General features: G+C 38.1%; 1 protein-coding gene across 6 annotated transcripts in view; it reads right to left on the reverse strand.

The window, feature by feature from the left end:
• The window catches only part of ZNF536 (zinc finger protein 536), a 340,166-nt gene that overhangs the window by 266,813 nt on the left and 59,734 nt on the right, over nucleotides 1-13,619 (reverse strand). For all 6 annotated transcript variants that reach the window (XM_058846306.1, XM_058846307.1, XM_058846308.1 and 3 more), the window contains one exon: nucleotides 6,979-7,045. The gene's annotated coding sequence lies outside the window, so the exon portion shown is untranslated. The remainder of the gene's footprint in view (nucleotides 1-6,978; nucleotides 7,046-13,619) is intronic.

The raw sequence follows: 13,619 nt of genomic DNA on the forward strand, positions 1-13,619 counted from the left end.
AATCATTTTGAGGAATAAAACCAAAAGCAGGGGCTGGAAGGTTCAGGTGAAGGGTGGGGCATGAGGAGGAACTCTGAAGGAGCCTGGTCCATCTGACACCCTCAGCCTGCAGCTGAGCTCCCCAAAAGGACTCGCTCACTTCGAGTTCTTGTGCTTGAGGGCTTTGCTGGGCTGGGAAACCTCCTCCAACCCTGGCTGTCAGCACGAGGATCAGTGCCCCATCCCTCCCCTGGGACTGTGCTGTGGGCTCCCCTCACCACCAGCCTCATGCTCTGCAAACCACTCACCCACTGCTGCCACCGGGACATTTTCTGCCACAGGCAACCAAGATTAGAGCAATTCTTCTCCTGCTTAGCTCAGCTCCAACTGTGACAATTTTCAACACCTTAGATTATACACCCCCATGTGTAAATTGTGGTCTCCCTGGCCCACTCCTGCATCCCTCTCGCCGCCTTCTCTCTGTACCCTTCAAGAAAAATTTCAGTTTTTAGATGAAAAAGCTGTTTTAGTTTTGTGTCTATATTTTTTTGGAAATTCAAAAGCTGTCTAAAAATACTTCTCGGGTAAATTTGTGGCGGGAAAAATAAAAGGAAAGAGAGAAGACATCTTGTATAACAAATGTGTGTCCCATTAGCAACCAATAGCAGTTTAAAAAAAATCATTAGCTCTTATATTTTTTCACTGGTACTTTCTCTTTTCAAAATTTCTTTGCTATGTACATCAGATATATAAAGAACAGACCTTGCCAATTGTTCATGAAGTTATGCAAAGGACATGGGTGAAAAAAAATCTATTCAGTGAAAAAATACAAATATTAGAATGTGCATTTCATATACATTTGTTTCTAAGGCATATTTTATTAGGATATTTCAATTCTTTCTAAATACCAAACCAATTAGTCCCTACTCCAAAGAGAGACTTGATCACAGTTTCTGTTTTAAGATCATGTTTGAGTTCTAATATTTAAGCCAACCCAAGTCTGGAAGCAATAGAGTACTTGTGGAAAATGTGTATACATTTTCTTTACCTAAAGCCACAGCACAGTTTTCCTTTTTCCATCATTATTAATATAAAAAGATTAGTACAAACAAAACAAAACAAAAAAAAAAAAAAGAAAAGAAAGAAAGAAAGAAATTTCACTCCTACTTTCGTATTTCTTTAGATCTTAACCTGACATTAATGAGCAAATACACACTAGGATGATGATCACACTGTAGGATAAAATGGCTCATATACTGTGTTGATAAGTTAAGATGAAAGAAATCCAGAACAAAGACACAACAGTATTGCAGAGATATGTTTAGATTCCAAAATATTTGTATCAGTCAAAGATAGAAACACCCAAGACAAAAAAACCCAACTGATAAATAGAAACATCCACTTTTTCCCCACTTGACTGTATAATAAAGATCCTGTTTATTTTAAAGTGTTGCTCCATCACTTTGTCTGGCTGCCACATACAATACACAGATGCAGTATATACATATTTTCCATCTGATCTCTGATGCCTTGGCTCCCATTGAATTTCAGTACCAACCCTACACAAGCATTTGAGGATAGGATTTACATTACAGGAGACAAAGGAGATGCTCAAATGGGAACAGTACTGGCATTGAAATCCTGACCCTGGTGATCTAAGACTGCAGTTAAGGTCTTATGAGTAACATCTCTGACGCAATTCTTCCCAAATCTCAGAACAAAGCATTACAATTTGCTCTGGGCTGGACTGTGGTAGAGAAGTTTATGGGAACCATGACTGCAAAACACAAGAATGTTACCTGAAACGCACTTTACATGATCCCAACCTCCATATAACCATCCTTACTTTAATTACACATGTGATGTTACATTTCTTCATTTATATTCTGCTGGGTAGAACCCTGATTTCAGTAGGAGTCATATACCAACAGCTTCTCTAATTTTTTTTTCTGCTGGATGAAGTTTTTTTTTTCCTCTTCCCAGACCAATTGTCTTATTTACCTAAGACATGCTGACACTTTATTCCATCACAACATGGCACTGTTCCCTCCAAGTGAGGTCGGTCATTAGACGTATCATTCTGAAACGTGAATATTAATGCCCAGAAGAGATGAACCGTAAGCATCACAGATGGACAGGAAGGGATTAGACATAAATTGGTAACAGGATTGATAACAATTCACAGGGATGTCAGGCACGATGACACATTGCCTTGATCGACAAGAACTACTGTTCCCAAATTATGCTTCCACAAGCACCTGCAATTCCCTCACCAATCCAGATTCATAATAAACATTTTAAGACTGGTATTTTTGCTAATGGCATGAGCCTGATGCCAAGCACAAGTCAATAGGAAAACCACTTTCAAGGAATGGAAAAGCTGAAGTAAATGCAGAAGGCACAGTGGATGAATGCTGCAGCAGTCAACCACATAAGCTTAAGAGGAAAGAGGGGGTTGCAATCCAGAAGAGAATTTTACAACAATAAAACATGATGTGCTCTGTTTAAGGAATGAATGCAGAACTTCACCAAAGAGTTTGTAATACATTCTTATTGATCAGTGTGATCAGGTATTTTATATATATAAAATCTAGTGTTTAACATTTTAATTGCAGCTAGGAAGTGCAAGTGTTTTAAAGTGCTGCCCAACAGCCCCAGGAGGAGTCAGGCACTATATGTAAGGGCACATTCAGGGAAAAATTAACATGGACACTTTTTGTCTCAATGATTGGAAAGAGTCATTTACCTAAGACAGTAAATAAAGGTGAAATATATCAATCCCACTGACTTTCCTTCTCTTCTCCTGTTAATCCTTTTTTGTCAAAACCATCTGCCTAATGATATTATTTTGTGATTTTACAGCTATTTGTTTTGGTGGTGGGCAAAGAGCACAAGTGGCTATTCTTCATCATTCATAAAAAAAATTGAATTGAGAATAATTTAAAAGTTGCCTCTTAGAGTTTCCTCTGCTGAAGATAGGTACACATGGTACTACACTGCAACAGTCAAGCTAGACCTAAATTAGGAAAAATCAGTAGAGGTAGAACACAAGGTTAACACAGCTTTATTCCCTTCACTACACAAGATAAACCAGGTACTTCTGCCCAATATATTCTGTGCCTGACAGACTTCAGTAAAACTGAGATGAGTAATTTTTGCTCTGAAGGATGCAAACTGAAATTATTTTACAAAAAAAAAAACAACAAAACAAAAAGCCCAAAGTCTTCCTCCTTATTGATTAATGCTAGTTTTATCAATTTACTTGTTAAAAAAGCAGAAGAATTTACATTCTCATTCACTTTATCTGGATTGTTTATGTGTGTTTTCAGGAGATGCACATCTCTGCCATCCCATTCTAAACCCAGGCCTGGCTTCAGCACAGCAGTTGAGGCACACAGACCTAAGAACAACCTTCTGAACCAGGCTCTGAACATTCCAGCTTCCTCCTGTTAACTTGAATTCCATAAGTAATCTTAGATGGGTGAATCGTCTCATGAAAATGGGAGCCTCTTCATTCGTTGTTTTTTAAAAGTTATGTAATATTTGCCCTGCCTCTAATTGCTTTATATTAAATATTCACTAGAAATATGTAGGGCATTTGCATATACTTCATAGTAACTATTATTTTTGTCCTAAAGACAAAATGACTACTTGCATAGCTATTTTTATTTTTTTTTCCAAATGAGAAATTGCAACCTGGCTTGGACACAGTGGCTACAGTCCTTCTCCTCAGGAATCTCCTATTGCACAACACTTCTGACTGTGCCTCTTGCCCAGCAGGATCTGACTTGGACACTAAAGCTCTTCAGGAAAAGGGCTGGATATGGAGGGTTCAAGAGAAATTTCGGCTGGAGCTACAAGGCAAACCATCAAATGATAAAGCAGAATAAAATTCATCTTGGGAGGATCTTCTCCCCCTCATCTCCTATACAGACAATTTGAGAGAAAGGAAGGTCAAGAATGGAAGCTTTCAAGAACAACCCATCCTGGATAGATGATAAAATCTGCATGCTACCCTGAGGAAATGGGGTACAAAGTTCAGTCCTATGTTTGTATTTCTAAAGAGCGCAAAATATCAAATATCCCTCTTGAAGAATAACTCTCTCCCTAGTCTCTTACACATTGCTGTGTAATTATACAATAAATATTATCCTGCTCACATGCTTCTGTTTACTTAGTATACATTACATTTGATGCTATCTGGCAGCATAAGTTTTAGTTCTGTCATTTTAAAATATTAATAGTTGTCAATCAAAATAGAAAGTGCATAATAAAAATGTTCTAGAAACTAATAACCCTATATTTCTACACCATCAGCTTGGAGCTAAGCATTGCTAAAAATGAGATTAATTATATGTTTGCAGAGGCCCAATACAATCAGACAGTCCTCTAAACAACATCCTCCTAGAAATGAACACAGACTAGATACATAATCGTATATATAGTGTGTATATATTAGGCAATACGTGCAGCACTAAATTAATAGCATTATCTTCATTTGGCCCAGTCTTAAAAACCCTCACAATCTGCCCAGTGACAGTGTTACATGGAGGATGAGAGAAAATGGCATGGTCAATACCAAAGTAATTTATGGAGATTTTCCGCAAATATTTAGAAGCCCAGAAACACCAAGGAGATACACACAGGACAGACCCCTGAAGTTATGGCCAACATATCATGGCAAACTGCTCAATTTAAGATAGAGGGTTGGAAAAATAGCCTTTGAGTTATGTCTGTCAAACTTTAGTGGGAACTTCACTGCTTGGGACATTTAAACCTTCTCTGGACAAAGTATCAGCAAGTACCCTGTAGGGAACAATCCTGTAATGTCAGGAAGATGGACTAGATGTACAACAGGACTTTTGCTGCTCCACTTTTTATTACTCTAATCCATCACCCTTCCTGAGGTGAAACTTTATGTAGACCTTTAAAATTATGACCATTTGAAAATTATGTCTGTGTCTGTATAATATATACACACATATGGATGGAAGGTCTGCCTTTTAAAAACTCCAGGTAGAATAACATATTTGGTACTAATTCGCCCATGCTATAGCTGTAACTATGCAATAATCTGGCAAATACAGATAGAAATCTCCAATTATGGTTCTGGGAACACGCAATTTATGGGCATGATTGTGATATGTGAATTTCCAGCTAAGGCATGAAGGGATTTAAATATGTATGCTGTGAACAAGATAATAGTATTGGTCTGTTAATAGGCCACAAAACCAGGATCAGACTCTGAGCTTTGCCCCAAAATAGAAAATCAAAAATCCTGCCAGGTAGACCAACTGAAGCTGAAGCTTACAAAAGAAGCCAAGGAGAAGTCCCAGAAGGAGCTCTAAACAAGATTATTTTAATCAAGGATTCTCAGGGAAAAAGTGAAATATTTTGTTTGGCTTCCTTCCGTCCAAGACACTGTGGTCCTTCTGGTATTTCTTTGCACCCCACTTTTGCAGAGAAGCTAGAACTCCCCATCACTCTTCTTAAAAATCTGAAAGCCTCTGAGGGTTTTGTACTGAAAAAATATTAACATTTAAGAGTGACTCCAAGCAATGGCTGCAGAAAGCACCTCAGTTCCCAGCACAGGGTGGCAGAACCCTCTGTGGATGAGCAAGGTGTGTTATAGGAGAGATTAAAGGCTTCACTTTGCCCGTGTTTATTGTCAATTCTGTTATTCCAGAGGGGAAATCCTCTTACTGACTAGGGCACTAGGCAGTCACCCCTGTATGAGTGCCATCATCTCTGTACTTCAGTAGGGAAGAAAACCAGTAAGAGGATATGGAGGAGGAAAAAGCATTTTCCTTTTAATCTTTTAGACTGCAATAGCCATAATTGGCTTTTCTATACAGTTTGGCTGTAGTTTGTCACAGTATTACAGTGAGTAACAGCAGCCTGCACTCATTTTTATGCACAAATCTTAATGACTTCAGTTGCTGCTAAGGATTCAGAATGGTGGCAGGATATGGCCATTCAGCATAAAGGCCCTAAAGCCTTCATAATTACTGAGTATACAGAATATTTATTATAGAGACTGCACTAGGCCTCTTTTGTGGGCTGCCCTGGGCCTGTTCTCTGAGCCACATCAAGCAAGAAGTTTAAATGAAACTGCTCCCAAGTTTCTGAAATGGTTTAATAAAACATATACTGACTGTAATATTCAGTTTATAGTAGAAAACTATTGCCCCTTGGTTTGAAAAATGACCTCTAGTTGGCAATTTTACTCTCAGCTTCATAGATTATAGTCCGCTGTTGGTCATTTTCTCAATCCACAGGGCAATACTTTTCCATAACAAGCTCAAACTGCAATCAGTATTTGTAGGCTGCTACACAAGTTGAGTATAATATGTCTCAACACATTCTATTATATGACTAAACAAAAGAAATAACAACCTGGTGACACAGACATATGGAGAAAAACAGAGCTATTCTTCTAATACTGAGATAGCAGGAAAACATATTTCTTTGTATTGTGCTAATTTGTATTAAATTTCGTGTCTTCAATACACAATAATCTCTAATTTGGCTTTTTCGTTAATAGTGTTTTGGTTTGTGTTGTCTTATGTCTTTTCTTATTTTAATGTAAAATGACAAATACTATATTCTATTAGTATCAGATTTTAGAAATGACAAATAGTGACAGACGACCTAGCATTGTAAAATCACATGAAAATGTATTAACATGGATATGTAAAAGATCATTTGCTCTTGGGCTCACAAAGCACACTTTCAATGTTACGGGTTTGAAATTAGGAAGTTGCAATACAGTGCAGTAGACAAGATGCAGGTGATTGTTTCAGCACCCAGAACTAGCACCTAAATACAACTGAAATACCACATTTTGGGAAACCAGCTCTCATATTAGATAACTGAGGAGATAAATTGTGTTAAGAAGTCTCTGACCAGGAACTGAGGGAGATCTGGACTCAGTTCCAAGACAATCACCCACCTTCCCAAAGCACAGGTACTCGGAGCTGCAGGGCTGATTGAACTTACCAGGCTGGAGTTTGCTGAGATTTAATTCTTTAATCAACAGGTGACCAATGCTCTTGTAGACCCTTTGCTGCAAATACAAAATATTCATAATTACAAACCTAATATTCATTTCAATCTGTAAATAAAACTCTGTGGTTAAAATGTGATACCCACCCACACTCAAAGGGAATAACTTCCTAAGCTGAGGCCAGAGCACTCAGGCAAAGGGGACATTTTGTCACACTTCCTCTAGAAATTATCAGTTTCCTCTCCATTAAAAAAATTCACCAGATTACTGGAGATCTGTGCTGGGGCAGAAGGCAGAATCTTGGCTAGGATAAGACCCATATGACAGAGAGCTTCATTGTAGATCTCTATGGGTGACTTCTGAATCTATAATAATTTACATCACTTCATTTTGGGATATTAAAGGGATAGATGATTTTTTTTTTTCTTCTTCATTTCCCACTATGTTCCTATGCTGTTGCTCAATCACAGCTTCACCAGAATTCTCTAGCTGGAATTTAAGCTGTCTGGATTCATTTAAACATATAGAAACTGCATGCAGAAGCTTTCGTATGTTTGAGCTAAGAATACATTTGAATGATTACCAGAAGATGATGGCTCTTTATCTTACAAGTCTTCAAGGAATTTAGATGTTTAGCTCATTAATAGTGTTTCCTGTATTAGATTTTATGTTTTTATGATTTTAGAAGAAAGGTTTTCTAATACAGAAAAAAAAAAAAATACAGGCTTTTTTCTTTCCCCAACATTTTTCATTTTAGGGTAATAAAAGTGATACATATGTGCCATAATGTAATGGATTAATTAAGGAATATGATGTTTATCCTAGGTCCTGAGTTGTACATCTTCATAACTCACTCATAAAAATTAATGTATTATACCACGCTCCAGAATGATATATCTATTTTTACCATACCTGTTGAGAATAAATTGTTCTAAATTGGATTATCTTGATATCCAGTGAAAAATGCAAAAATTACATTGTTATTTTAAGAATTTACATTGCTGTGTATAAGAAAGCATGATCTTTTCACTGTGCTTTTGAACTGTCATGTTACTTCCACTGTTACAAAATCATAATTGCTGCTGCCACACCTAAAATCAAATGCAGTGTATATTGTATTTCTCCATACACTGCATTTCCTATCTTGATCACAAAACCATATACAGTATGTTTGTGGCCAATTCTTTCATTACTGACTGCTTCTGTATATAAGTAACACACAATTATGCATGCAAGGACTCATAAAATCCTCATTTCTAAAATCAACAGATGAAAAATCCCTAAATAATAATGTACAGATGTTTCATATTCAAATGAGCTGTTGGCATGTAATGCTGCCAATCATGCCAGTGCATGCAATAAAATTGGTGAATTTCAAGGTACTCGGCATTTACAACATATTTTTAATTTTTTTTAATCAAAAGACCATTTTAGGAAGATGGAAATGACAACTGTTCAATAAATATATAATATATATTTGATGTTCTCTTGAAATTTCCACAAGTGGTCAACTGCCCTATAATTTTCCGTACCAATTCCTATTCCTTTTGCCTCAAGGAAGTTGATTTTTCGGTCCTTAAACTGCACTGCCTCACTAAAAGTAAATTATCTGCACGTTATCTGCAGAGTAATCCTCTTCTTGAATACAAGACAGAACATCAGAGTTTCTAATCCTTCACAGATAGAGTAATTCACATCCACTGTACGTTTTACTGTAAAGACAGAGTAATGCAATATGTTTGATAAATCATGTATGTGTCTGTGTACAAAGAAAAAGGTTTATCTCCTCTCCTACAAGATGCATCCGTATTAAAGCACACACACATACTCCCCATACTGGCACTGCAACAATCTTTAGAAGTTCTATTATAGAGACATCTAAGTTTAAAATATGAAGCAGCTCACAGGTCAAACAAGTTCCTGATGAGAAGTGCTTAACCAGAAGTATTATTCCACTGATTGTAAGTTTTCATCCATACATCAAACCCTGGAGTCTATTGATTAAATAAAACTGATCTTTTTTTTTATTTCAAAGCAAAAGAGAATTAAATCATCCCTATTGTTTTCCCTTTGTTTGGAGCTATCACAGTTTGCACACTGGCCATGCATCGTGCTTATAATTACAACATCCTTTAGGAGAGCTTATTCTACAATGACTGATCACAGGTTTCTTGCCTCTTCCTCTAAATCTTCTGCTCCTGGTCATAATCAATGGCACTTGATGGCCCAATATTCTGATCCAATGTGGCAAGCCATATGATCCAAGATCTGCTTAGAATCAATAAATTCATTTGCTTCGGGAAATTTTGGATCAGGACAACTTTAAGTATATGTAAATACAAGAATTTACAGCAATTATGCTGGCACATCTTTCCTTTCTCATACCTCTTTTCCACTGTATAATTAGCTGCGTCATGCCTTAATTTTGCTTGCAATCCTACATAAAGGAATCCAGGCCAGACAGCCCTTGCAAAGCCTTACCAAAGTCAAGGTCTGCTGGCTGAGAGAACAGAGGGTCTCCTTTAGCAAAACACATCAAAACACTGCAAATCTGTATAGTGCTGAGCCCCACATGGCATTGCCTAGGCTCTGAAGATACCATCAAATGCCAACAATTGCATGAACGTGTTACAGACTGCTTTAAAGGGCACCAACAGGTGCATACAAAAACCTTCTTGGAGTTGCCTTTCTTCATCCCTTCTGCAAAAATATCCAAGTTTGGTTAAGTTTGGTTAATAGTTCCCTTGGGCTCCTGTGTCTCCAAGTCAGCCTCCAGCCTGGTTCCAGTGTACCTGTGCAGCACAAACATGCTCTGACCCTCAGCTCACAACATTATCCCTGCCTAGAGAATGTGGTTTCCATTCTGGAAGGTAATCACTGCTAGGCTGAAAGGGAGCATCCAAGTTCACTTCTGTGTCTCACCCAACACTTACAGATGCAAGGACACACAGTAATCTCAATTCTGCTATTTATATACACATTGTTTAGCAAATTGTACAAAGTATTCTGAATATTGTTCTAAAGACCAGGAACTCTAATCTTTGAATCTTCATTAAATTAGTATGGCAGACTAGGGTACATGTATAACTTGCAATAAAATATGTTTTAAAAAATTAAATGAATGATTCCCTGTTACCTTATTTCACTGCAATGAAGTTACAGAACTGCAGAATGATGAGTAAACACAGGCTACTGTATCAGTACCAGTTTAGAAGGCTGCATGTTGGGCATATCTTTTGGCCCTTTAGTCTTTTTCCACTGGAAATCAGTAGTTCAGCACCAGCAGAGCAGAGATGAGAACCTTGTTTCTGCTAAGTAGCACTAATTTCTGCCCGTAGTGACATTCAGAAGAGGATGAATCGAGTCACAGGGGTAAGAAAACTGTTTGCTTATGATGTGGCTGTCACTAGTGAAGATGAGTTTGTAACACCCTCCAAGCATCAAAACGACACACAAAAGATACATTAAAAAAAAATAAACCCAACAGATAGTCTTGCAAAATATATCAATGCTGTTCTTTAGACTGAAAAAGCAGAAGTCAGAAGATCAAGAACTCACAGTTAGGATTTTCCTATTAGATAAAGAACATAAGGATTCTCCTGAAGTCTTTGATTGATATATGATCTTTTCTTTCTTTTCAGGCAGAACAGCTGTCCAGTGAACTAGAAGAAATAGCCCCGAAGACAGCTTTGTGTCTGATATGACTTTGAGAGGGAAAATTATTCCAGTGATAAATGCTTTACATGGAACATCTAATAAAATAAAATAAAAATGTCATCCATAAAAGAATTTTTCTTTCTATTTGAGTAAGCAATCCCCATCATCTGTGGGGCAGGGGTGTTGCTGTGTCGGAGACCAAAGAGAAAAGGTATTTCCCTCAAAATTGGATTTGAAATGAACTTAACCAAAAAGAGGCATTAGGTACTTTTAAGAGAAGGGCAACTGGGAAAATGCAGAGGGAAGATGAGAAGTTTCTGAACATTGTCAGGATGCAGTGACCTGGGATGTACTTTAACTTCCTTTATTCTTCTCGGTAAGGAAATCTTTAAGGTGAAACGTGGGTGCTTTGCTGGCTGATATCTGCCACAGTGACTGTATGCAGAAAGAGCTTGACTGTGCTTAAAAAATCCCAAAGCAATAACAACCAACACAAACCTCCTCAGCAGAAGAAGGTACAAATTTGTGTAAATTTATTCAACCTAATGGAATTATGTAAATTACACAAATGGAGAACTACAGCCACTGTGAGAACTGGTTGAAGTTATGTCCAGATTAGAAGAGAGATGGCTTTGAATGAAGCCTTTCTGGAGCTTGCTCTAGAGCTGTGTTTTGGCAGCATGGTGAGGGGCCTAAGAAAAGATCCTTAGAGAATGAACAGCCACAATGCTCAGGTGAAATTTGTACATCATTTTCATTTTCAAACACATCTCATTGTGACACTTCAGTGGATGGATGAGCACTGATGGATGCTGTCATATACAGACAGCAAAAGGAAGAGTAATCACAGCTGCATTTTGCTTGAAAACCAAATCCAGTATAGCACCATCCATGGCCAGCAGTACACCCATGGCTCAGCCAGCTGTCCTCCAGAGCCTTGATGAATCTGCCACACAGACTCTATGCTCCATTAATTTGGACAAGACTAAACAAAGGCCTGTCCACATCTGCTGCAGGACAGAATAGCTCATAGCTTAGAAACTCCTCACAGAAGAGCATGATAAACCTTCCACCCATCCTCTTGGTCTTTCAACCCAATGGAGCTGTCCTCAGCAACACTCTTCCAACTCACTCCTCTCCAAACCAAGCCCTTCTATCTCTGACAAAGCCTTCCTGTGTAGGCCTCTGTGAGTCTACTTATTCCAGAGCTAATTACAATTAAATGACTATTTTAGCACTGGGAAACTAGAGACAGGTAAATGTTCTTGTGTACCTTTACAGAGCTAGAAATCACTTCTCTCCCTTCCCTTGCAAAACTTGAATGCCCTTCTCCCCCTATCCCAAACACTCTCCTTTATCCCTGTCTCTGGAGTCTTCCTCATCCCTCCACATAAGTTTCCATTAATGCTGTTCCTCTGTGTGTCCTCAGTAGCTTTGACACCCTTCTGCTCCTCTGCCACCTCACCTGCCCCTCCCCTCCCATTACTGAGTGCCAGCCCCTGCTCTCACGCAGATTTTAGATCCACACTTTGCAGAAATCCTGCTCCATGGGATTCCAACAACAGAAGAATGGAAGATAAGAACATAAAAGCACCCTCAGTGTGGTGTCCCATCAGGAAGCCAACTAAATCTGATAGACACTGTCCTCTCTGACCCATAAGCAGGAAAGGGCTGAGCATTTTAGATAACAGCAGTTCAGGAAACAACTCTATATGTTCTATAACCAGCCAGCACCACCTAACAAAGAGCATTTGCCTAAGTCTTTACTTTTGAGACAATCAAATAGCATTTTGAAAAAATAAAATTACTTCCACACATACACGTTACATATATATTTATATGTTTCCCCTCATTCTCCCTCACTTTTAGTTTGCAGTGACACTCAGCAATTATTTTACAGAGAAAGACTCTAACAAGTTTATGGGATGCCTTTAGTAATAAGATAATTATTTGTAACTCTATGAAGAATTATAATTTTTAATTTAAAAAGAAATCAAATAAAAACAGCTTTCATCTTCCCTACCATGTGAAGAAAACATTCTCTGCCTACAACTCAAATTATCATTCTCTCCTTTGTGCAAAATGAATTGACCCAGAAAACTAAAAGGGTAAGAACCCATATTTGCTGGGCTTATTCAGCAGCCAAAAGTTCATGAAAAACACTGTTGTGTATCACATAGCAACCACTTGATGCCTATTGTTAAAATACAGTAGTTATTCAAAAAGTAAAATCTTGCATTCTCAAATAAGAAGCCAGGCTGCAATGTGTGTTTACTGTTTTGGGGAAATAGTCATCTTGCCATTTTCTCTTTTTCCATAGTCTTGGCATATTTGGTCAGCTATGCAATGTGCAGTTACCCACAGGAAAGAAAAGGAGCACAAGAATTTTCCTCTAATGTTGAGCTCACAGGACAATGTCCATTCAAAGCAACACTTGGGATCTCTATTAAGAGCATTAAGATGTGCTCTATTTTTATCCATCCACAGCTGCAGTAAAAATGTAATATACCAGGGAAAGGGCATGAGGGAGAAAGGGAGAGGAGCTTTTGCTTTCTGACTGTTAGGTTTGCACACTTTCACCTGTTGTTAAAGCAAGCTGCTCCTGGAAAGTCCTGTACACGTGCACAGGTGTGCACACTGCTCCTGCCCATTTGCACCTCCTCCCAGCACTGCCACCTGGCACTGCAGCTAGGCAGAGGTTTCACAAACATCTCCCTCTTTACCTTTTTCTCTGGTTCTTTTGTGGTAGAATATGCTTTTAAAGGTGAAATAAAAGTAAAATTTATACAGAAGGAAAGTCAGATGCAGAGTCAGAGAAAAGATTAACAGTTTCTGGTAAATGGAGCTTGCATTACTCTAAAATACTTGAAAAGCAATGGCAGATCATTTGAACTATTCTGACTTTGCCAGATTTCCACCAGAGCAGAGAGTCAGCCCTCAGTTTGTCACAACTGCATCAGACTGTCTATTTAAATTA

The sequence above is a fragment of the Poecile atricapillus genome, chromosome 10, assembly GCF_030490865.1.
Source record: "Poecile atricapillus isolate bPoeAtr1 chromosome 10, bPoeAtr1.hap1, whole genome shotgun sequence".
Classification (NCBI taxonomy): Eukaryota; Metazoa; Chordata; class Aves; order Passeriformes; family Paridae; genus Poecile; species Poecile atricapillus.